At 35.9% G+C, this 23,966-nt stretch overlaps 1 protein-coding gene across 1 annotated transcript in view; it reads left to right on the top strand.

The window, feature by feature from the left end:
• The window catches only part of LOC149411499 (semaphorin-2A-like), a 302,491-nt gene that overhangs the window by 64,471 nt on the left and 214,054 nt on the right, over nucleotides 1–23,966 (top strand). The window lies entirely within an intron of this gene.

Here is a 23,966-nt window from a genome sequence, read left to right as displayed (position 1 = left end):
GTTATTCGTTATAAATAAATGAAACAAGGTTACTTTTTCTGAACAACCGTTCCTTCCTCAGGGCAAAATATATACTTACTTAGTATATATTAGTAATCGTTCTTTTTAAATTAAATATATGGAGGTTCAAGAAAAATAGCTTTGTTTCATTTACTTATTAAAATAATATTTTTTTCGGAACATTATTTTAATTGCCACTTGAAAATTGGAACTGTTTCTTTGAGAATGAGGTGGTCTCCAACAACAAAATTTCGTGTTTTTTTAGAAATATATCATATTAATTAAATCAAATACAGTGCAAAGCGATACTGCCATTCAAATTATGAGTTGTACTGAATTGTGACTCGTGTGACATTAAATAAGATTTACCCGATTTCACTCTGAAAGCTCAGAACTTTCTCTTGTGTGACGTCACATTACATAAGATTTACCCAAATTTGACTTTGTCTTATTTGGAGATATCTGTTTCTTAAAAAAACTCTTTTTGAAGTGTTTGAAAAACCATTTTTACCTTCGCTGTAAAAATATATTTCCATAAATAAAAATATTAGGAAATAACCTCATTCATATTATCCCGCTAGTTAACAATAAAAGTGTCAGTTTGGTGTTAAATATAATTCCAGAGATCAGTCCATAACAAAAACGGATGTTGCATGTTGTCCTCTAAACTAAATCGGAAGCAATCCACAAAATTGATTTATTCAATAAAATATTGAGAGTACCTAACCCCGAGGGTAATGGTTGATTAAGTTCTTACCCGACAAAAACCCTTTTATGTACCATAATAAATTTCATAAAAAAAGTATTTGATTAAATGTGTCTATTTAGTCCGTTCCACAAAGGCGAGTTAATAGAATTCCAGAAATTCGAAAGCGACCGGTCCACACTTCCACACGAGAGTTCCAGCGGATTGACAGTGGACCGGAACTGGACGTATGATGAAGTGTGAATTGTGGAAATTGCCGCTCGTTCCACTTCGGAAATCGAGGAAATCAATTTTTGTTTTTCCAACGGAATCGGCTCACAATTTTTCCGCTCAGTCAATTATTATTTTTTATTATTTTCATCCGCATCGCCCAGGTCTGGGGAATTTTTCAATTTGCTGTCATAGTCGAGTACCAGCGAGTAGAAACTAATCGTACCACTGATAAATCCGTTGTGTAAATGTAGAAACCAAGGGTGACCAGACAACTCAACACAGTGACAAATCAACACACTTATGAAAAATGAAATAAAGTGATGAAAAAAATCTCGGTTAAACACGTGAAATAGGTTATGTTAGGTTAGTTCAGGTTAAGTTATGTCCAGTTAGGCTTATTGGTTAGTTTTAGTTCATCCTTTGTTTAGTCATTTCATATATTGATTTGAAACAGTGTTGAATTCCCATGAAACCCACGCGTAGTAATAAGTAGACATCCGAACTTGTTTACAAATAAACTAAAAATATTATTAAATATAAAAAAACTTTAAATTACATTATCAATAGTGATATTTGGATTATTTGTGTAGAACCATTTTTGTGCAAAATCACTTTAAGGGCGCTGTACAAATATATAATACGTTTCTACATTTATCTATCTTATTACTAACTATAGACCAGTCAAACTGTTATCAATCTATGGCTAATAGATTGCATCCACCGGTTCGTCGATCACTAATACAAAGCTATATGTAAAATGCATTTTATTGATGAACGTGATGCTAGAATGCACATATGTTATTAGTTTTATTTCTTTATATTGTGTACAGGCAGATAATATACTGTACCATACTTACCTGGTAGGTCACTTTGTAACATATAATCTTACCTGTATTGGATACTTATCAAAAGGAACTCAAGATATATGTGGGTAGATTAATGCTTGCACCAGTAATAAAACTCTTATAACAAATATAAGATTTATTTTATGAAATGCAGTTTCTGAACACATAGCTCTAGAAAATAATGAAAGAAACAAGAGACTCAATATAAAGGTTATATCTCAAAGCGTGTCGAGACGATTGCTCGATAGTTAAAAGTGCAAGTCATGTCAGTTGGAGATTTTACAGAGAATGAATGATGCTATCAGAAATAAATGGGCGCCAGTTCTGAATTAGATAATTCAGAACAAATTTATAAATTATCAGTGTAATCCCTAATAAACTAAAAATATGTGAATCTCAAATAAAAGGGCCTCTTACGTAAATTCAGGGTCCGCCAAGGTCGGTAAGCCTTTCCCCGTTCCTTGTCACACGAGTTTCGAACCACAACTGACAGAACCAACAATTCAATGCAGCGCAGCGCCTTTCAGAGTAGTTCGCAAAACAAGACGACAACTTGAGAATGCTGACTGTCGGTAAGGTAGGTACTTAAACGGGCGAGACTGCTACATTATCCCCTTTCTTCAGCAAAAAAAATTTTTTCCAAGGACAATTTTTTTTTTCATCGTGTCTCCATAGTCTAAGTTCCTCTTAGAAGGATCCAAGCCCTCCAGGTTATGGCAGACGCAAGAGCTGATCACGCCTATTGATGACGCCAAGATGAGCAGCAAGCCATGGATATCTAGCGACGCCAGAATGTTGAACATCTTCTGATATCCTTGAAGAGATCCGCAAGCGCAGGGTAGTAATTGTGGACCACTGCAATCGTAAGTCGTATAGCAAGACGACAGCAACAGAAGCCAGGAGTAACTGCCCCATCCATCAATGAATCGGCTCACGACGTGACGCGTCCAATAAGATCAATCTTGACCGTTCCAGTTGATAATGGACCCTCAAGGAGAAAAGATCTTGAATTGCCTTAGCACGAAATTAAAGATTTCAGGCCGCTTGCTTGAAGTAAAATTTTGATAAGCTGCATCCTTGAAGTATCATCTTGATATGGTCTTGAAGTGATGAAGTATGTAGAATGTAGAAGTAGATTGACTTACATGAGGCGTTTGAATTGAGAACTAAACTAAAGCTTACAATATGGATTACTGACATGAAAAGAAAATATGAATGATTTATAATAGAACCTAGAATAACACAAATTCCAAAATTTAAACTGTGGTGAAAAATACCAAGAACTAGAGCATTAATAAATGAGAGCTAAAAAAATAACAGACTGCGTGAATCTAAGTGCCCAAAAAAAAAAGTTATAATTTAAATTATATTAATAATAAATTAACAGAACCCAATGCACGAAACGCATTCAAATTGAAAAATCTATGAGACTGCCATCTGTGAGCCATAAGAAAAAAAACAAACTGAAACCCCAGACCCAAACCCAAGATGCAATTCAAAGGGGTTTTAAAGAAATTAATCACGTTGTACAATGAAAATTGCAGAAAAAACTTAAATAACAACCCCCATAAAACAGATTCTTATTATATTATTATTTAAAAAAATCATTTTAAAAAGGATTGTTCAAAACTCATTAGACTAATTTCAATGAGATAAAAATGATTAAGATTATAATTTTCATTATCTTATCATAGTAATTAAAATTACCCATTAAACTAATTAAAATTACCCATTATACTAATTAAAATTAAGACGATCCTGTGTAAAAAAAAAGAGTATCAATGAAACTTATCGCCAAAGAACCATGCATAAGGTTTCATAAAACCTCAAAAATAGATAATTGTTAGCTTCTGAGGCTCTCGTGTTTGAATAGCATGGAGGTTTTAACCAAATTATCAAGAAGAGAAAAATTTGGTGACTTAAAACACATTAAAATCACCACCAAAATTGGTATAATGGAAGAATGCAGAAAATATAAAACTACATAAAACAAAACTTAGTGCTAGGAAAATTTTGAAAAACATGAGTGAAATGTGAGTAGATGATTAAGGAAAGGTTGTCCACAGGGAATGACATACCAGTATTTCAGAACAAAGTGCGCAGTCACTATCACGGATTTTAGTTTTGTGAAACAAAACAGCACAATTCCGTAAAATTCAAAATTTAAAATTTAAAAGTGGACTTAAATTAGCACAAATTCAGTGGCCTGCTGAAGTTGCACAAATTAATGCCCAAAGATGTACCAAGTTAAATTTATAGTTTTCAATGCGTGGGACTAAGTGTGAGTCAATCTCACGCGTTAAAAGGAACAAAATACACAAACTATTACTACAATAATACCAAGGTAGACAGAACCCATAATAATAAACACATAAAATCAATGTGAAGACACAATTTTATAAGTATAAGGTCATATCTTCACAGTGATTGCCTACAAAATACCCATTAACATAAATGAATAAGCAAACATAAGGCGAATCGTGTAAGCTTATTACCAAAACAAAACTTATAATCTAAAATTTATGTAATACGAGAAAATATCCTCAATATAGAGACGGAAGTCCCCCCTCGATGAAATGACTAAACATCGGGATCTTCTAGCTTTATAATATCTTTGATGTGGAAAGTGTCAACTGGCTTACCAGCCATATCCGCTAATTGATATGCCACCGGCGAAATCTTACAAATAATTTTGCTGCGAATAAATTTAGGTGCTAGCTTAGCTGAAAAGTATTTACTAGCATCGGACAGAGCAAACGACCTTCTCCAGACAATGTTCCCGACACCGTACTGAACATCCCTACGACGAAGATTATAATTCACCTTGTTGCGTTCATACGAACGTCTTAGGGACGTGCGAACTTGGGAAAATATGTCATTTAGTTCCTGCAAATCTGAAGCCCACGAATCGCGAACTGAAAATCTAATGTCTTCAGCGTTGAAGTCAGCACCCTTATACTCGTTCCCTGAAATCACAATTTCCCTTCCGAAATTTAGGAAAAACGGAGTATACTCTGTAACTTCATGCACAGCAGTGTTAATTGCCAATTCAATTTCCGGAAGATGGTTACCCCAGGATCTGTGATCAGAACCTACGAATGAGCCCAGGGTTGATACCAGCACCTTGTTTATGCGTTCAACAGGATTGTTCTGCGGATGATATCTGTAATTATAGAAAAGGTGACGGATGTGAAATTTATTGGCTAGCGCTTTCATGTCACGCGAGATGTACTGCGGACCGTTGTCCAAGATAATCGTATCAGGTACCCCGAATTTATAAAATATTTCAGTTTCCAAAGTTTCAGCAATGACCTTACCAGTAGCTCGTCTAAGTGGAAAAAGTCTTGTATACTTAGAGAAGAAATCTGAGACTACTAATAAATAAGTAAAACCCTTTTTGTAAGAACTGGGGTAAGGACCTAAAAGGTCCGTCGCTATCATTTGCCACGGGCGTTGTACTAGTTTAGGGTCTCCCATGAGACCAGGGGGTAACAAATTTGAGCTCTTGTATCCCAAACAAGTGTGACACTTACTTACAAACGACTTGACATCCGCTGCCATTTTGGGCCAATAGTATTTTTGTCTAATTCTATTAATGGTTTTATTATGCCAAAATGTGCACATGAAGGAGGAACGTGATGTTGAATTATTACGTTTTTCCTACACTCTCTAGGGAGAACTTCTTTCCAGTCATAGGACCTATGTAGTGCCTCCATGCTCGGAATGTGTTTAAAAATAACTCCATCACAGACTTTCCACGCTGAAAATTTCCCCAGATTAGCCAAATTTTTTTTTTTCAAACTTAAATACCAATGGTCGGAAGTGGAAAAGGACTAATCAATTAAGTTAACATGTAAGGGGTCACGAGACAGTGCGTCCGGAACAACGTTGTCTTTACCGCTCTTATGTATGATTTCAAAGTTAAACTGCTGTAGTCTAACTGCCCACCGCGCTAATCTACCCGACGGAGACTTTAGGTTCGTAAGCCATTTCAAACTATAGTGATCTGTTATAACCTTTACCGGAATGGGCGATCCCTCAATATAACCTCTAAATTTTTCAAGTGCAAAAATCATCGCATTTAATTCCTTCTCGGTTGTAGAGTGATTTTTCTCCTGTGCAGTTAGTGTTCTGGAAAAAAAAGAAATGGGGTGTTCTATGCCATTAATGTCAGCTTGAGAAAGAACCGCGCCTAGCCCAGTGTTAGACGCGTCGCAACTAATCATGAAAGGTTTGCGGAAGTCGGGACAAGCAAGAACAGGAGCATTGACCAGAATATTTTTTAACTTGGTAAAAGCAGAATTAGCTTGTTCATTCCACACAAACTTTTTACCTGAAAACGCCTTTTTGGTTAGATTGTGCAAAGGTGCCGCAATTAATGAAAAATTTAAGACAAATCTTTTGTACCAAGAGAGTATACCGATGAATCTACGCAGGCTCTTTTGCGACGTTGGTATGGGGAAGTCAACTATTGCTTTTACTTTCTCAGGATCAGTTCTCAACCCATCCTTATCAATAACGAAACCTAAGTATTTAAGGGAATCACGACAAAATACTGACTTATTTACATTAATTGTCAAACCCGCAGCTTGTAACTTTAGTTTAACCCGTCTTAAAAGTTCAATGTGCTCTTCAAAAGTAGAACTAATTATAATGATGTCATCCAAATAAAAAAAAACCTTCCCATCAAACTCCGGACCCAAAACCTTGTCCATTAACCTCATCATCCGAGAGCTGGCCCCACGTTGGGCGCCAATTGTAACATATAATCTTACCTGTATTGGATACTTATCAAAAGAAACTCAAGATATATGTGGGTAGATTAATGCTTGCACCAGTAATAAAACTCTTATAACAAATATAAGATTTATTTTATGAAATGCAGTTTCTGAACACATAGCTCTAGAAAATAATGAAAGAAACAAGAGACTCAATATAAAAGTTATATCTCAAAGCGTGTCGAGACGATTGCTCGATAGTTAAAAGTGCAAGTCATGTCAGTTGGAGATTTTACAGAGAATGAATGATGCTATCAGAAATAAATGGGCGCCAGTTCTGAATTAGATAATTCAGAACAAATTTATAAATTATCAGTGTAATCCCTAATAAACTAAACATATGTCAATCTCAAATAAAAGGGCCTCTTACGTAAATTCAGGGTCCGCCAAGGTCGGTAAGCCTTTCCCCGTTCCTTGTCACACGAGTTTCGAACCACAACTGACAGAACCAACAATTCAATGCAGCGCAGCGCCTTTCAGAGGGGAGTCGCTATATGCACAGCGACTAGTCGACAGGGGGCGTGGCCAACATATCCGAGCATACCCGAAGTGAAGTGTTTCGGCGCTTTATTTGAAATTGGTTCTCCGCTCAGATTCTTTTTGTGACGTCACGGCCGAGCATTTCCGAATATTGCCGAGCAGCCGATAAGTAATTTTCATCTTTAAGCTGCTGCCACACGCAAAACTTACATCAACAGATAATATAAAGCACAATAGCGCTCGCAATACAATCCCATACCGACACACGTAAAAAGATAACGCGCTATAAGTGTGGTTCTGAACGTCGCTAACCGAATTTATTTTACGTAACCACTCCCGACGCGATATTTGAAAAGTTATGCGTCCCCCTCTCCGTCGTAAAAAGGAGAGGGGGTCATTTTAATTACGGAGCTACCAACTAAGTTCCGTGTTCCCTTTGACAGCCATGACATAAGCAGCCTAATAATGCATTTCTTATTTATTATGTTAGCTCATATCGTCATGTGTGCTAGTAAATTTAGAAACATAAAAAAAAACTTTATTTGGAAAAAGTACTTAACATATATTTAAAATATAAATATAATCAATATTTGAATTTGAAGTAAACAAATTTTCGCCCTTTCAAAATTAATCTTATTTTTAATCTCAGTAGCTATGTTTATATGGTAATATCATTCGGTTTTTTGATAAAGTTGGACGGCCTGATACCTACATAGAGAAGCTTCTACTTTGTTCGTTTGTTGATTGTTTTCAATTGTTTTCCTGGGTAATCTGGTTAACTCTCGTCAGCTCTCGTGCTCTCTTCTCGTTCCCTGCCCTGGTGTTGGTCGAGCTGTCCAACAGATCCAGCAATAGGCGACAAGTATCATCCATTTCGAAAACGTGCTCAAGCTGTCAGTAAGTAAAGTTGTCACTTTGACAGATGAAATTATGTTCCTCGGCCGCTCTCGAATTCAACTGACCCCCTCTTCTACCATAGGAAGAAATATTTGATAGCGTCGTGTGTCGGTAGAAAAGATGATGCGCTGTACATTAACTTTTGATGTGAGCTTTGCGTGTGGCAGCAGCTTTAGTTTAATACAATAAGGAAGTTGAGTGAAAAATATTTTGACTTATAAAAAATATGTTCATGTAGATCAAAAAATATCGATTCTAAATATATAAATATATTTCTATATTATTATTCTTAGAATTAGTTAAACGTTCTTGAAAAAGCATTCAATAGCAATAGACTGTATACGCTCCACGATTGGTCGAAAGAATTCTGACGTCACATGTGTCGTGACTTGTACGTACAACGGATCACTTATGGTGCATCTCTTTCTATTACATGAGAGATGGTCGGTTTAGATGAGAGAGGTGTATAGGCCAAACGTTTATTTGGGTTTGTCAAATATATGTACGTATTTGTTGTTATTATTATATGAAATGGATTTCTAAAGATACATATTCGTATAGTGCTTTATAATAATATGTTGTTTATTGCATAACTTAGAAGTTTTTATAATTATACATGTCACATAACATGCGCCCAGAAAAGTCTCACAGTGAACTGGGCTGTATACCGTTATTTTACTTTTGGTCTTTACTTTTCTGCGCGGTGGTCCCGAATTCGCGCGGGGCACGTCAACAAATAGCGACGGCAATACCGTACAAGTACCGTACCGGGCGGGAAAAGCAAACATTCTAACTAAAAATATTAATTTAACTATGAAATCTTAATCAATTTTCTTTTTTTTAATAACATCAATTCTAATATACGGTTAACATTGGTAAAAAAATTACTGGAATTCCTTGTTGAAGAATTAAAATTTTTTCCATACAAAATGCTTAAGCGACGTGGTTTTCACAGTTCGAATGACGTCACACCCACACCCCGCCTCTTACCGCTCGGATTCCGCTCGTTTTGGCGGGCTTAATAAAATTTAAACTTTGAGAATTAATTTAATTATGTAAACAAACTTTAAAAAAAAATACCAGTATTTAAGTTTGAATGCTAACATTGATAAAAAAAATAAAAAAATGGACTCAACTTCCTTATTGCGCCTTAATATTCGAGTTCTGGTTTTCTGCTTAGCTAAGAAGTTGTGTAGATTGCGGAATCGTGTTTTGGTAGGCGCGAGCAATTGCGCCTTAATATTCGAGTTCTGGTTTGCTGCTTAGCTAAGAAGTTGTGTAGATTGCGGATTCGTGATTTGGTAGGCGCGAGCAATTGCGCTTTAATATTCGAGTTCTGGTTTTCTGCTTAGCTAAGAAGTTGTGTAGATTGCGGAATCGTGTTTTGGTAGGCGCGAGCAATTGCGCCTTAATATTCGAGTTCTGGTTTGCTGCTTAGCTTTGAAGGTACACCCACCCTGTCCCACCCCGGTATAGGTGACTTATGGTCACCCCTTCGGAGCTCTCGCATGAATCTAATTTTTTTGAATAAACGGCTCTACAATTTATATAAATGAAGCTAGGCCTTCAATGTCCCCACATACGGTGTTATGAAGCGGTATGCAAGCGCTTACAAGTACTAAACTAAGGACAACACAGAAAAATAAACAACAAAACAATCAAATTCAAGTGTCAGGCAGATAGTTGGTGGAGGGGACCCACACTCCAGTACCTGTAAACACATAAAAGTAAGGTAAACAATAGAGTGACGGGGGAGTTTCGCCGAACCACGACTGGCAGTCCTGTTGAGAAATTGGTGGTGGTTGGGGCAACTGGTGCAGGTCAGGACTTCCACACCCCTTAGCCGACCACCCAGTGGTGCCCTGAAGATAAGTATTGGAAAAAGAGGGATAAAACCCTAAAGAACCTAGGGGAAAGAAGCGTCAGGAGGTCGGAGGCAGGGTGGAGGTTACCCCAGCCCGCACAGTCACCCCTCTGACCACCAACGCTCATCAGGGGTGGCGCAGGTGATTGGCGGAGTCCCCCGGTAAGAAAGAATAATAAGAAGTTCCAGTCGTGCATGCGGGGACGAGGCCCGTTATCCAACCCCTAATGGGGAAAATAAACAAAACAAAACAGACAACGGAGTTCAGTTCTCGCCTGTAAACTCGTTGCTGTTACTAAAAAAAAAAGAAAAGAAAACCGGAAAAAATACATGTAAAAAGAAGAGAAAATAAGAGGAAAAATGAAAAACAATAATCAATCCAAAAAGTGCCACAAAAGGGCAACGGTAAATAAGTAAAAACAAAAGTAAAGGTGTAAAAATAAGATCTGCATGGTCTGTAAAGAGGACAGTAAGTATTGAATAAGATAACAAAGTAAAGTAAGAGAGATAATTAGTAAACACAAATATATAAGAGTGATTACAGTGTCTGTAAAAAGAAAAACAGCGTGTTAACCCTAGACAGGGAAAAAGAAACATATGAAAAGAAAACAGAAAATAAGAATTAAAAAGTACAAGACAAGTTAATTAAAAAAACAAAATATAAACGAATGGAAATCATCTGCAACAGCTGGTACAGTAAGAAAAAGAAATAAGATAAGAATAATAAAATAAGAAAAACAGAATAGCATATACAATAATGAAAGAGTTGTAAAAGAATAAGTCATGGAGCAGGAGCAGTACACCGGGGGTTCCCAATTATTACACTAGTCAACGACTCTAAGCACAGGCCATCTCTCAACCCAGATCCTAGTAAACTTCCTCAAACATTCGAAATTCACACTGTTAGAAACAAGATCGGTGTTCCACACCGGTCTATTGGGGACATTCAGACCTTCTATTATTTCGTCTCTGGCATCCTTCAAAATCTCACAGTGCCACAGAATGTGCTCGGTCGACTTGTAATTATTGCCACAAGCGCAATTGGGGTGGGTGGACAGGGCAAGGCTGTGAAGCCTTCCCCTGAATTCCCCATGTCCTGAAAGGAGCTGCGTAACGTGATGGTCCAGTTTGTGGAAGGCCCCTTCCATTCTGAGTTTAACTGAAGGGAAGAAGGAGAAGGTCCATCTTCCCTTGCTCGACCTATCCCAACGGACCTGCCACTCTTTGAGCGACAGGTCCCTCATCGTTCGGAGCAGTCCTGGGAGAGTTCCTGGTCCACCCGGTGTCAGGACGACACCAAGGTGGTTGGCCAGGGATCCACGGATTAATCGCTGCTTCGCTAACACCTCCCTAATTTCTAGATCGATTGGTAATATACCAGCCAAAATTGGCAAAGCGTCCGAAGCAACGGTTCGATATGCCCCAGATAGTGCCAGCAGGGGAGTGCGCTGACCCCTAGTGAGAGCAAGAAGTATTAAGCATTTATCCAGGCGATGCTCCCAAACAGAGGCGGCATATGCGACTTGCGCAACATATACCCCCTTGTAGAGAGCGTGCAAAGCCGGTCTGCGAAGTCCCCACTCTGCCGTGGAGATTCTTCAAAGCTTCAGAAACAGCGACTGAGCCCTGCAGGATACATCTTTGACATGAGCCAGAAAGGAGGACGATCGATCTAGAATGACACCTAAATATTTAATTTTTCGAAGAAAACTTCTTCTAACTGCTTTTCACTTTGTGATGGCATTATTTATTTTTTATAAAAACACAAATAACTTAGTTTACATCACTTTATTTCGATACAAAATCTCAACATGTTTCGTGAACCAAGTTCACATCATCAGGAGCACAAGTATACTAAAGTTATAATTAAAAATTAGGTCTAGAAAGAAGAGGTAGAAGGAGCGGGGAGGGGTAAGAGTGGGGGAGGGTTATTCAAAGTAGGAATTAAAATGTCATTAGACGGGAAAGACCGGGTAATTGGAAAAATATTTAAAATGGGGTTTATAAAATTTTTTGTTTATTAATAATATCTGCTTTCATATTCACGTGTTTTCTTATTTCTAAGATTTCAAAATTATTGATTTGAAATACCTTGTAACCAGAATGTAGTATTTTAAAACCTGAATTAATTAATTAATATTAATATTTATATTAATATCCTATTAATATCCTTATAAATTGATAGTTGAAATACTAAATAAAAAAATTAAACATAAACTCTTTAAACTTTATATTTATCCTATTTATAGCAATGGCGTAGAATTCTATTTGTAGATAATGATACTTCCAAAATTATAAATAAAAACATCCCCTTTACTATTCAACCGGCGTTTTATACGGATAACAAATTAAAAAAATATATTCTTAATAATAAAGATATTGATAGTCAAACTAAAAAATCAGGTGTTTATAAACTCAACTGTAATGACTGTAATTCCTTTTATATAGGAAAAACTAATAGAAACTTTGAGATCAGAATTAAAGAACATCTTAGGGCTTTAAAGGGAAACTGTGAATCAGAATTTGCGGATCATTTATTAAATAACGACCATACTTTCGATATTAATTCAGGTTTTAAAATACTACATTCTGGTTACAAGGTATCTCAAATCAATAATTTTGAAATCTTAGAAATAAGAAAACACGTGAATATGAAAGCAGATATTATTAATAAACAAAAAAAATTTATAAACCCCATTTTAAATATTTTCCCAATTACCCGGTCTTTCCCGTCTAATGACATTTTAATTCCTACTTTGAATAACCCTCCCCCACTCTTACCCCTCCCCGCTCCTTCTACCTCTTCTTTCTAGACCTAATTTTTAATTATAACTTTAGTATACTTGTGCTCCTGATGATGTGAACTTGGTTCACGAAACATGTTGAGATTTTGTACCTAAATATTTAACGTTATCCACAAATTTGATATTAGTGTCTCCCATACGGATGGTAGGGTTTCTTGTCTTATTGAAAGAACCCTTCATCAGGAGGCCCATAGTCTTCTGGGGAGCGAAGGTCATTTTATTCCTCTCCCCCATAGACATATGAATATTAGTAGACCTGCCCTAAGAGATTAGAAGCGTATTATTCCCCACTCCCCATACCGGTTCCATTGGAGCCGGCTGGGCTCGCGTATGGCTTCCCGTGAATCTTGAGAATGTGACGTCATCATTCTTGTTCGAACTAGCGTCGAGCTATGGTCGAGGCATTTTATGAAATAACACGGCAAAATAGTGGCTTGTGATATGAAAACTTGTAAAAATATATGTGAAAAAGAGAATAAACCCAATTGTCGTATTACATTCCATATGTAAGCATCATTTTAAGCTTATTCACGTCGTATAATAAGAATCAGTTGTAGAAACATATACTATCACATCGAGCCAACATTGGTCGAATGTAGCGATTCTCAAGTGTGCGCATCGTTGTTACTGGGAAGTAAATTATGAACACTTATAAAAGTGTCTTAACTAAATACGTAAACAAAATATTCGACTCTGAAAATAGAAGAAATTTTTTTTTGCCGAATTTGGACTTCGCAAATTTGTTCATAACGTGGCGAGTAATTTGCGCTCCCATGTAAAAATGTCTATTCATTCAAAAGCAGATTTTACTTTTAAGAACTAAATGGTGATATTATAATGCGAGATGCCTATATACTGTCAGATTGATTTATTGACGAATCACACTCAGCTTTACCCCCTTCGTTCTTCAACAGTTGATTTTACCCCTCACCTTTAATTTCTAGTCTATATATTCATGTCTGTGCTCTCTCCCCATTTAAAGAGGGTGTTCAAACCTTCACCAGCCTTACGTTCGACTTCTCTTCTACTGTCCCCAGAGACAAAATAAATTTTATCATCCGCATAGTCGATCATGATACATCCTTCAGGTAAGGGTAACCTAGAGGAGTCATCGAAGGTTATGTTCCAAAATTTAGGACCTAGTACGGAGCCTTGAGGACACCCCATATCGGTTTCGCGTTCAATAACAGTGTCACCATGAGAAATGATAACAGTTCGGCCCGACAAATAGTTGTCTACTGACTTAAATAGGGTTTTTGGGCGGTTCCTATTTTTAACCTTGATACGTATCATGTCCAACCATGCGAAGTCGAAGGCACCAGTTATATCGAGGAAGGTTGCAACTACATACCTCTTTGAACAAACCTTCACCCAGTTAAGCGCAAACGAAATGGCGTGCACGGTGGATCTACCGGAGACGAAGCCAAATTGGAGATCACTAAACGGGGAGAGTGATTGTTCTAGCCTATGCCGGATAAGTTTTTCCAGGATCTTGCCAAGCACTGGAAGTAAGGTGATGGGCCGATAGGCCTTGACATCAGTAAGTGGCTTACCGTTCCCCTTTGGTATGACCCTGAGCACGCCTCTCTTCCATTCAGAAGGGAAAATTCCTCTTCTCAAAGACGTTTCCATCACTTGGAAGAGCTCCTCCTTAGCTACTTAGCTAAGAAGTTGTGTAGATTGCGGAATCGTGTTTTGATAGGCGCGAGTCAATTGCGCCTTAATATTCGAGTTCTGGTTTGCTGCTTGGCTAAGAAGTTGTGTAGATTGCGGAATCGTGTTTTGGTAGGCGCCAGCAATTGCGCCTTAATATTCGAGTTCTGGTTTGCTGCTTAGCTAAGAAGTTGTGTAGATTGCGGATTCATGATTTGGTAGGCGCGAGCAATTGCGCCTTAATATTCGAGTTCTGGTTTGCTGCTTAGCTAAGAAGTTGTGTAGATTGCAGAATCGTGTTTTGGTAGGCGCGAGCAATTGCGCCTTAATATTCTAGTTCTGGTTTGCTGCTTAGCTAAGAAGTTGTGTAGATTGCGGATTCATGATTTGGTAGGCGCGAACAATTGCGCCTTAATATTCGAGTTCTGGTTTTCTGCTAAGCTAAGAAGTTGTGTAGATTGCGGAATCGTGTTTTGATAGGCGCGAGCAATTGCGCCTTCATATTCGAGTTCTGGTTTGCTGCTGAGCTAAGAAGTTGTGTAGATTGCGGAATCGTGTTTTGGAAGGCGCCAGCAATTGCGCCTTAATATTCTAGTTCTGGTTTGCTGCTTAGCTAAGAAGTTGTGTAGATTGCGGAATCATGTTTTGGTAGGCGCGAGCAATTGCGCCTTTATATTCGAGTTCTGGTTTGCTGCTTGGCTTAGAAGTTGTGTAGATTGCGGAATCGTCTTTTGGTAGGCGCGAGCAATTGCGCCTTAATATTCTAGTTCTGGTTTGCTGCTTAGCTAAGAAGTTGTGTAGATTGCGGAATCATGTTTTGGTAGGCGCGAGCAATTAGGCCTTAATATTCGAGTTCTGGTTTTCTGATTAGCTAAGAAGTTGTGTAGATTGCGGAATCGTGTTTTGGTAGGCGCGAGCAATTGCGCCTTAATATTCGAGTTCTGGTTTGCTGCTTAGCTAAGAAGATGTGTAGATTGCGGAATCGTGTTTTGGTAGGCGCGAGCAATTAGGCCTTAATATTCGAGTTCTGGTTTTCTGATTAGCTAAGAAGTTGTGTAGATTGCGGAATCGTGTTTTGGTAGGCGCGAGCAATTGCGCCTTTATATTCGAGTTCTGGTTTTCTGATAAGCTAAAAAGTTGTGTAAATTGCGGAATCGTGTTTTGGTAGGCGCGAGCAATTGCGCCTTAATATTCGAGTTCTGGTTTGCTGCTTGGCTTAGAAGTTGTGTAGATTGCGGAATCGTGTTTTGGTAGGCGCGAGCAATTGCGCCTTAATATTCGAGTTCTGTTTGCTGCTTAGCTTAGAAGTTTTGTAGATTGCGGAATCGTCTTTTGGTAGGCGCGATCAATTGCGCCTTAATATTCGAGTTCTGGTTTGCTGCTTAGCTAAGAAGTTGTGTAGATTGCGGAATCGTGTTTTGGTAGGCGCGAGCAATTGCGCCTTAATATTCGAGTTCTGGTTTTCTGCTAAGCTAAGAAGTTGTGTAGATTGCGGAATCGTGTTTTGGTAGGCGCGAGCAATTGCGCCTTAATATTCGAGTTCTGGTTTGCTGCTTAGCTAAGAAGTTGTGTAGATTGCGGAATCGTGTTTTGGTAGGCGCGAGCAATTGCGCCTTAATATTCGAGTTCTGTTTGCTGCTTAGCTTAGAAGTTTTGTAGATTGCGGAATCGTCTTTTGGTAGGCGCGATCAATTGCGCCTTAATATTCGAGTTCTGGTTTGCTGCTTAGCTAAGAAGTTGTGTAGATTGCGGAATCGTGTTTTGGTAGGCGCGAGCAATTGCGCCTTAATATTCGAGTTCTGGTTTTCTGCTAAGCTAAGAAGTTGTGTAGATTGCGGAATCATGTTTTGGTAGGCGCGAGCAATTGCGCCTTCATATTCGAGTTCTGGTTTGCTGCTGAGCTAAGAAGTTGTGTAGATTGCGGAATCATGTTTTGGTAGGCGCGAGCAATTGCGCCTTAATATTCGAGTTCTGGTTTGCTGCTTGGCTTAGAAGTTGTGTAGATTGCGGAATCGTCTTTTGGTATGCGCGAGCAATTGCGCCTTAATATTCTAGTTCTGGTTTGCTGCTTAGCTAAGAAGTTGTGTAGATTGCGGAATCATGTTTTGGTAGGCGCGAGCAATTGAGCCTTTATATTCGAGTTCTGGTTTGCTACTTGGCTTAGAAGTTGTGTAGATTGCGGAATCGTCTTTTGGTAGGCGCAATCAATTGCGCCTTAATATTCGAGTTCTGGTTCGCTGCTTAGCTAAGAAGTTGTGTAGATTGCGGAATCGTGTTTTGGTAGGCGCGAGCAATTGCGCCTTAATATTCGAGTTCTGGTTTGCCGCTTGGCTTAGAAGTTGTGTAGATATCGGAATCGTCTTTTGGTAGGCGCGAGCAATTGCGCTTTTATATTCTAGTTCTGGTTTGCTGCTTAGCTAAGAAGTTAAGTAGATTGCGGATTCATGATTCATAACTTTCTCTTCAGTTGTTGACAGCGGTGTCAAATAGTGTTTACGGTAGTGTTTTTTAAATCTGCAAGCAAAATACAATCTACACAAGTCAAAAAAGTGTCAGTGTAGGTTAAAGTGACTACCGCGCATTTCATGAGCCTATTTTTTACACTCGTAAAAGACATTTGTGTCATTTTTTGTACAAATTAAAAAATAACATTAAATACGTCAAAATGATTCCCGGTATTCTACCTAAATATCTACAAACAGTTAACAGTTAAGTTTATCATAAATAATAACATTGTGTGATAACAAATACCAAAGTGTTTATGCTACAGACACCAAAAATCGTGCAAAATTCTACGTTTTAACAGTGATTCCACCATATAAAAACTTGAAACAGTGGTTCATATGTGGGTACGTTTATTTAACAACATATCGTTGATTGCCTGCCAACAGGCGTTAGTACCAGTCAGCAAGGGTGTTGCGAAAATTGCCAACAAACAGGCGCTAAAATAAATTATACACACCATCAATTGTATCAATCTCCAATACGAATCAACATTAAAAAAAATCAAAATACATAAATGATGAATTGCCAAGCCTGTTCTGAGCCTACCCTCTCAGACGAGTCCGTTTTTATATGTACACTTTGCAAAGGAACATATCATTTACTCTGCGGTGGGGTAACAGAAAGTTCATACCGTCGCCTCAGCAAGGAGCGACGCACACAGTTAAAATGTTCTAAATGCTTATGTGCTGTGCCCACTATAAAAGCAAGTGGTAGTGCCCTTGTGGACACTGAACTACTTTCTAAGTTGCTCGAGCAAAATACCCAAATTCTCGCCACTTTGGCAACTATGAGTAAACAGTATGAGGATATCTTACATCGTGTCCACGATCTAGAAGCCACAAACAGTTTACTTGAAAAAAGGAACACTGAGCTGGAAACGAGAATCGACGTCCTAGAAAACCAAATGGAACAAATTGACAGGCAAAATAAGTCAAAAAATGTTGAAATTAGGGGGATCCCCGAAATTAATGGGGAAAACTTAAATAACTACATTTTTAACATTAAAAAAATAACCAAATCCACTAACGATTCCAATAACATCGATGCAGCTTACCGTATCAACCAAAAGTCCAAAAAAGATCAACGCAGGCCAATCGTAGTGAAATTCAAAACCAGCGTCGACCGTGATGATTTCCTGAGAGACATTAAAAACTACAACAAACAAGCCCCGAACCGTGAGGACAAACTTAACACCGCCCTTATCGGAATGGCAGGACCAAGTTTGCAAATTTACATTTCGGAACACCTGACTTTTCGCGCAAAACATTTATGGTTTCTCGCGAGAAAAGCTACACACGAAAATCGGTTTAAGTTCGCCTGGACAAAGGAAGGACAAGTATATGTCCGCAAAGACAACGGAACACCTGCTATTATTATTAACGAAACAAACAAAAACATTTTGTCTCCCTCAATCAATAACCAATAAACAAAGCTCGTTTAGATATACTCACATAACTTACTTTCATATGTTTATACTTTTTCACATAAATCTCTATGTAAAACACAGAATCAAGAAGTATATGTTGTGTTTTAACATACTCATGCTCTATATCCTTTATATACTTATGTTATATATTCGCAACAACTATATATATACTCTGTATACTTATGATTTTGTTATATATACTTTATATCGTTATGTAAAACATTCACAACGACCAAATCCTTATATCTGTTGTATACCTTACATGCTTATGTTTTCTTTTCATATTCTTTATATGCTTATGTTTTATATTCTTTATAAGCTCATGTTTTACCTACTTAATATGGTTATACTAACTTATATCTCTTACGTACTTTATATGCTTATGTTTTCGTTTCTTATTATTTATATACTTATGTTTTATAATCTTTATAAGCTCATGTTTTACTTTCTTAATATGGTTATATTAACTTATATCTCTTGTATACTTTATATGCTTATGTTTTCGTTTCATATTCATTATATGTTTATGTTTTATAATCTTTATAAGCTCATGTTTTACTTTCTTAATATGATTATACTTCACATTCTTTACATGCTTAGATCTTATATTTTCAACAATTATATTTACACTTTATATACCTATTCTTATGCCATATATATTGTATATGCTTATGTTAATATTGGCACCAACTAAACACTTATATCTCTCGTATATCTTATATGCTAAAGCTTACGTTTTACATTCTTTATATGCTTACATTAACATTATGTCTTATATTATTTATATACCTAAATTCTACAAACGTTTCATGCTTATTTTATATATTATTTATAAGCTTATGTTATATATTCGCAACTACTCTTATATAAGACACACGTTTTCAAATTCTGATGAATAATATTATCACGGATGAACTAGATAGCACTTATAATATAACAGAAAAAGTATGTAATAATGTTGATGAATGTAACCTTGTTTTCAAAAATATGACAAACTCATCAGTAATTATGCACTTAAATATTAGGAGCATTTACAAAAACATTAATGAATTATTATGCACCCTTAGTCTTTTAAAAACTGAACTCGACTGTATTGTTTTGACAGAGGCACACCTTAATACAGTAAATATAGATAATATACCACAATTACCGAACTTTACTTGTATTTCGACGAAAACACACATTAACAAGAATAGTGGCATAGTTATTTACGTTAACCAAAAACACCAAGATATATCTTATAAAGAAATAAACATGACCCTCACAAACTGTGTAGCATTACAATTTAAAGTAAATAATCAGATTTATCAAGTTATTGCTGTTTACCGAACCCACGGATCAAAAACTCAACAATTTATAGAGAACCTCAAAGATGTAATAAACAAAACAAAATGTCAAAATACTATAGTGACGGGTGACTTCAATATAAATATAGGTCTAAATTCAAACAGCGTCGAAAAAAATGATTTACTTAATACGATGGCTGAGCTTAACTTCATTTCATGTATAAACGATTACACTAGAGTTGTGCCCTTACAAAACCCATCATGTATTGATCATATCTGGACTAAGGCTGACACAACTACACAATTAACACCTGTCATTTGGAAAACAAACATTACCGATCACTACACGTGTTTTTTAATTCTTCATTTAAAAAAAAATATGTCCTTTTCCAAAACTGCATTAAAACAGTATAACATAAAAACCTTAAACATACAACTTCTTGAACAAAAATTGAAATCGGAAAAATGGGAAGAAACATTAAACACCGAAGATGCCGAAAAATCTTCAATTATATTCGAAAAAACACTTCGCGAACACATAATAAATGCAACTATACATAAAAACGTTAAACCTAAATCAAAACATAGAAAAATTAAGCCCTGGATCACCCATGGAATAGTTACCTCAATTAGGAATAAAGAAAAACTATTTTATCAAACCCGAAAACAACCTAATGACTTAACTTTATTAGAATTATATAAAAAATACAGAAACAATCTTACAAATTTAATTAAAAAAACAAAAGAAAATTACTTCAAGGTAAAAATTGAAGATAGTGGTAAAGATAACAAAAAAGTCTGGGCTACAATTAACAACATTATCGGCAACGGTGATAAAAATAAACAAATAAATAAAATAACTTATGACAACGAAACAATAGACTCAATAAAACAACCAACTAAAATTGCAAATATTTTCAACAACTACTTCGCTAAAGTCGGAGAGAAACTTGCCAAAAAAATCGACTCGTTCCAACCTAAAAATACTACCAATACATCCACACAAACTTGCCAAAATATTTTTGAAAAATTTGATAAATGCACCCAAATAGAAATAGAAAAAATTATAATGAACCTACGAGTGTCCGCGAGCCCTGGTTTTGATAATATCACAGTAAATGTATTAAAACAAATGAGACAATTAATATCCAAACCAATCGCACATATCATTAATAACAGCATACAGCAAGGAATTTACCCAAAAGTATATAAAAATACAATAATAACCCCGATCTTCAAATCAGGAATTACATCTGACGTCTCGAACTACCGTCCCATATCTATTGTATCTAACGTAGCAAAAATATTTGAAAAAGTCGTAAAGTCACAATTAACTAAACATATCACTTCAAATAAAATCATTAATGATAACCAATTCGGCTTCAGAGAAAATTTAGGTACGCAAGATGCAATCGCAAAAATAACCTCTATAATATATAATGCTCTTGACTCGGGAAATAAATGTTTAAGTATATTCATCGATCTAAGAAAAGCTTTTGACAGTATAAGCCACAAGAAGCTAATAAAAAAATTAGAAAATATTGGAATTCAAGGAACAGTTAAAGAATGGTTTAAAAGTTATCTTCATAAAAGACACCAACACGTAAAAATTAACAATATATTGAGTGAACCCACCTATTCCGAATTTGGAATTCCTCAAGGGACAGTTCTAGGCCCAATATTGTTTATCATTTACGTGAATGAAATGCTTACAGTACCAAAAAATGGAAAAATCATATCTTTCGCCGACGACACAGTTTTAATCATAGAAAAAAAAACTTGGGAAGAAGCCTATCAAACTGCGAACGTAGAAATAAACAACTTAAAACAATGGTTGGATGACAACTACCTCTCCTTAAACTCTGACAAAACCTATTTCATGACTTTCACATTATCAGACAAAATACACCCAACAATAAATTCCAATATAACTATCCATAACTCTTGTAATAATTATACTGACAACTGCTATTCACCTAAGTGCTCAAAAATCTCAAAAAAAAGTAATATTAAATATTTAGGCATAATTATAGACCAACATATTAAATGGACTGAACATATTGCGCAAACTGTAAATAGAATACGTAAACTTTATTACGTATTCCTCAAACTAAGAAATATATTACATAAATCTTTGCTACTAAAGGTTTACTATGCATTAGCCCAATCAGTTCTGCAATACGGAATAATAGGATGGGGAGGAGCGTATAAAACCAACTTAACCCCACTTGAAATAGTACACAGAAGACTCATCAAAATTATTCTTAAGAAACAATTAGACTATTCAACCCAAAAATTATTCGATGAATTCAAAATATTAACAATAAATAAAATTTATCAAAAAAACGCATTACTACAAATCCATAAAGACAAACTAACAATAAAGTCATTTAGCACCAGACCGAGAACCTTAGGACAAATAATAATCCCTAAACTTAATACTACAACAGCCCAACATCATTACACATACTCAGCAATAAAATGCTTTAACGAACTCCCTATAGAAATACAATCCGAGAGGAATTATGAAATTTTTAAACAAAAACTCAAAAAACATTTTACTATTAAATAATTTTTAAGTATGTGTTACGATGTGCCAACCTATATTTCAATTATGTACAAAATAAATGCCATCTTATAATTTTCATTATGTATAAAAATAATTTTTCATTATGTATAAAAAAAAAACAATTGCTACTTATATTTTTATTATATATAAAAAAGTAATTCTTCATGCATCCAAATTGTAACAACTGATAAGTATGTATAGTACTGTCAATTTGATAGTGCTCCCTCCCTAAACACGAGAATTTCTCAATTAGGGAGGTATTGTTACCACTAATATTATATATTATATATATTGTTTATATATAATATATAATATTCAACCAAGTACGTAACAGCGAGTAGACGCGATATTTGTGCTCTCACTAAAACCGCTTAAAAACAGTGAATAATCTGAAGATTTATATTCAAGTGAGTGAACTTACTGATAAAAAAAGTTTTCCTTAAAAAGGTGGCTAAACATACTGTCATTCAAGTGCTTTATCACGGTGCATTTTGTAAATTTAACTGTGTTCTATTGGAGTCCATTAGAGCTCAACCAGTGATTGTGACAATAACACACAACTCAACGAAATAAACAACACAGTGTAAATTGGGGTAAACATGACGCACACAAATAACCACCAATTTATGGAATCATGCAAGACGGCAATTCAAGACCTGTTGGAGGCAGTACAAGATCCAACAAAAAAATTTACCAAGGATCAACAAAACTTAATTACATTAAAAGTGAATACAATATTGGCACTGATGGGTCACGTCGCCATTGAAATGACTGAAAACAATGTCAAACTTGAGTCGTATGACCAATCAGTAGATAAAAAACGATACTTAAATCGAAAAAACGAATTTTCCCTAATGATTACCCCTAATCAAAATAATAAAGAAACAAATGAAAAACTCCAAAAACGAATCCAAGAAAAAATTAAAAACGGAAAATTAAGGATTAATATTGACAGCATTAAAAAAATTTCTCAAAACAGATTAATCATAAAATGCTTTAAAAAAGAGGACGCACTGATGCTGCAAAAAGAAATTTCCAAAGAATTACAGGATGTAGAAGCAAAAGAACTTATGAAAAAAAAACCTACACTTATATTCAAAGGCATCTTCAATGACTACAACACTGAAGATTTTACTGATGACCTATTTGAACAAAACGAATATCTTAAAGTTTTTACACACACTACAGATATCAAATCACTAATAAATGTGAAAAAGGTTGTTAAAAATAAATACAACGACACGATGAACTTCATTGTAGAGGTAGACAAGGACATCCGAAGAACTATAATACAAAAAGAAAAAATAAATATCGGATATCAAAGAATTTACGCCGAAGATGCAAACCCGCTGGTACAATGTTTCCATTGCTTACGCTTTGGACACACATCAAGTAGATGCCTTGGGAAAGAAAAGGACGCAGCTAGCTGCAGCTATTGTGGAGGCCCTCACACACATACGACTTGTATTAATATAAGCCAAGCACCCAAATGTCTGAACTGTGAACAACATAACCTAAAAAATAAACTGACATTTCCATCAAATCACCGAGCAAATGACAAGATTAATTGTAAGTTTTATAAAAAAATGCTTGAAATTGCACACCAAAAAATCGATTATTGAAAATCGTAATGTTTTAATGTTTTCTTCATCAGGATGTCATAAAATTGACATTTCTAACTACGTTTTACAAATCCATATTCTTGAAGTTTATTTTGTACTCTATAGTAGTATTTTGCACATAACTCTACAGCAGTATTCTCTGGTATTATTATTGAAACATATCTCTTTTTATATATTCTACTTACACGCCGATATTATTCAAGTTTGTTTTGTATTACTCAATACTAGGTTGTACATAGCTTCTCGGGAAATAGTATCAAATAATACTAAGCCCAACAACCATAATATTAAAATATACGAGGATAATACTATTATTAC

Source organism: Hesperophylax consimilis, chromosome 25, assembly GCF_061612785.1.
Source record: "Hesperophylax consimilis isolate HC1 chromosome 25, BYU_Hcon_1.0, whole genome shotgun sequence".
Lineage (NCBI taxonomy): Eukaryota > Metazoa > Arthropoda > Insecta > Trichoptera > Limnephilidae > Hesperophylax > Hesperophylax consimilis.
The sequence above is the reverse complement of the archived record's forward strand: the minus strand, read 5'-3'. Positions and strand labels throughout refer to the sequence as shown.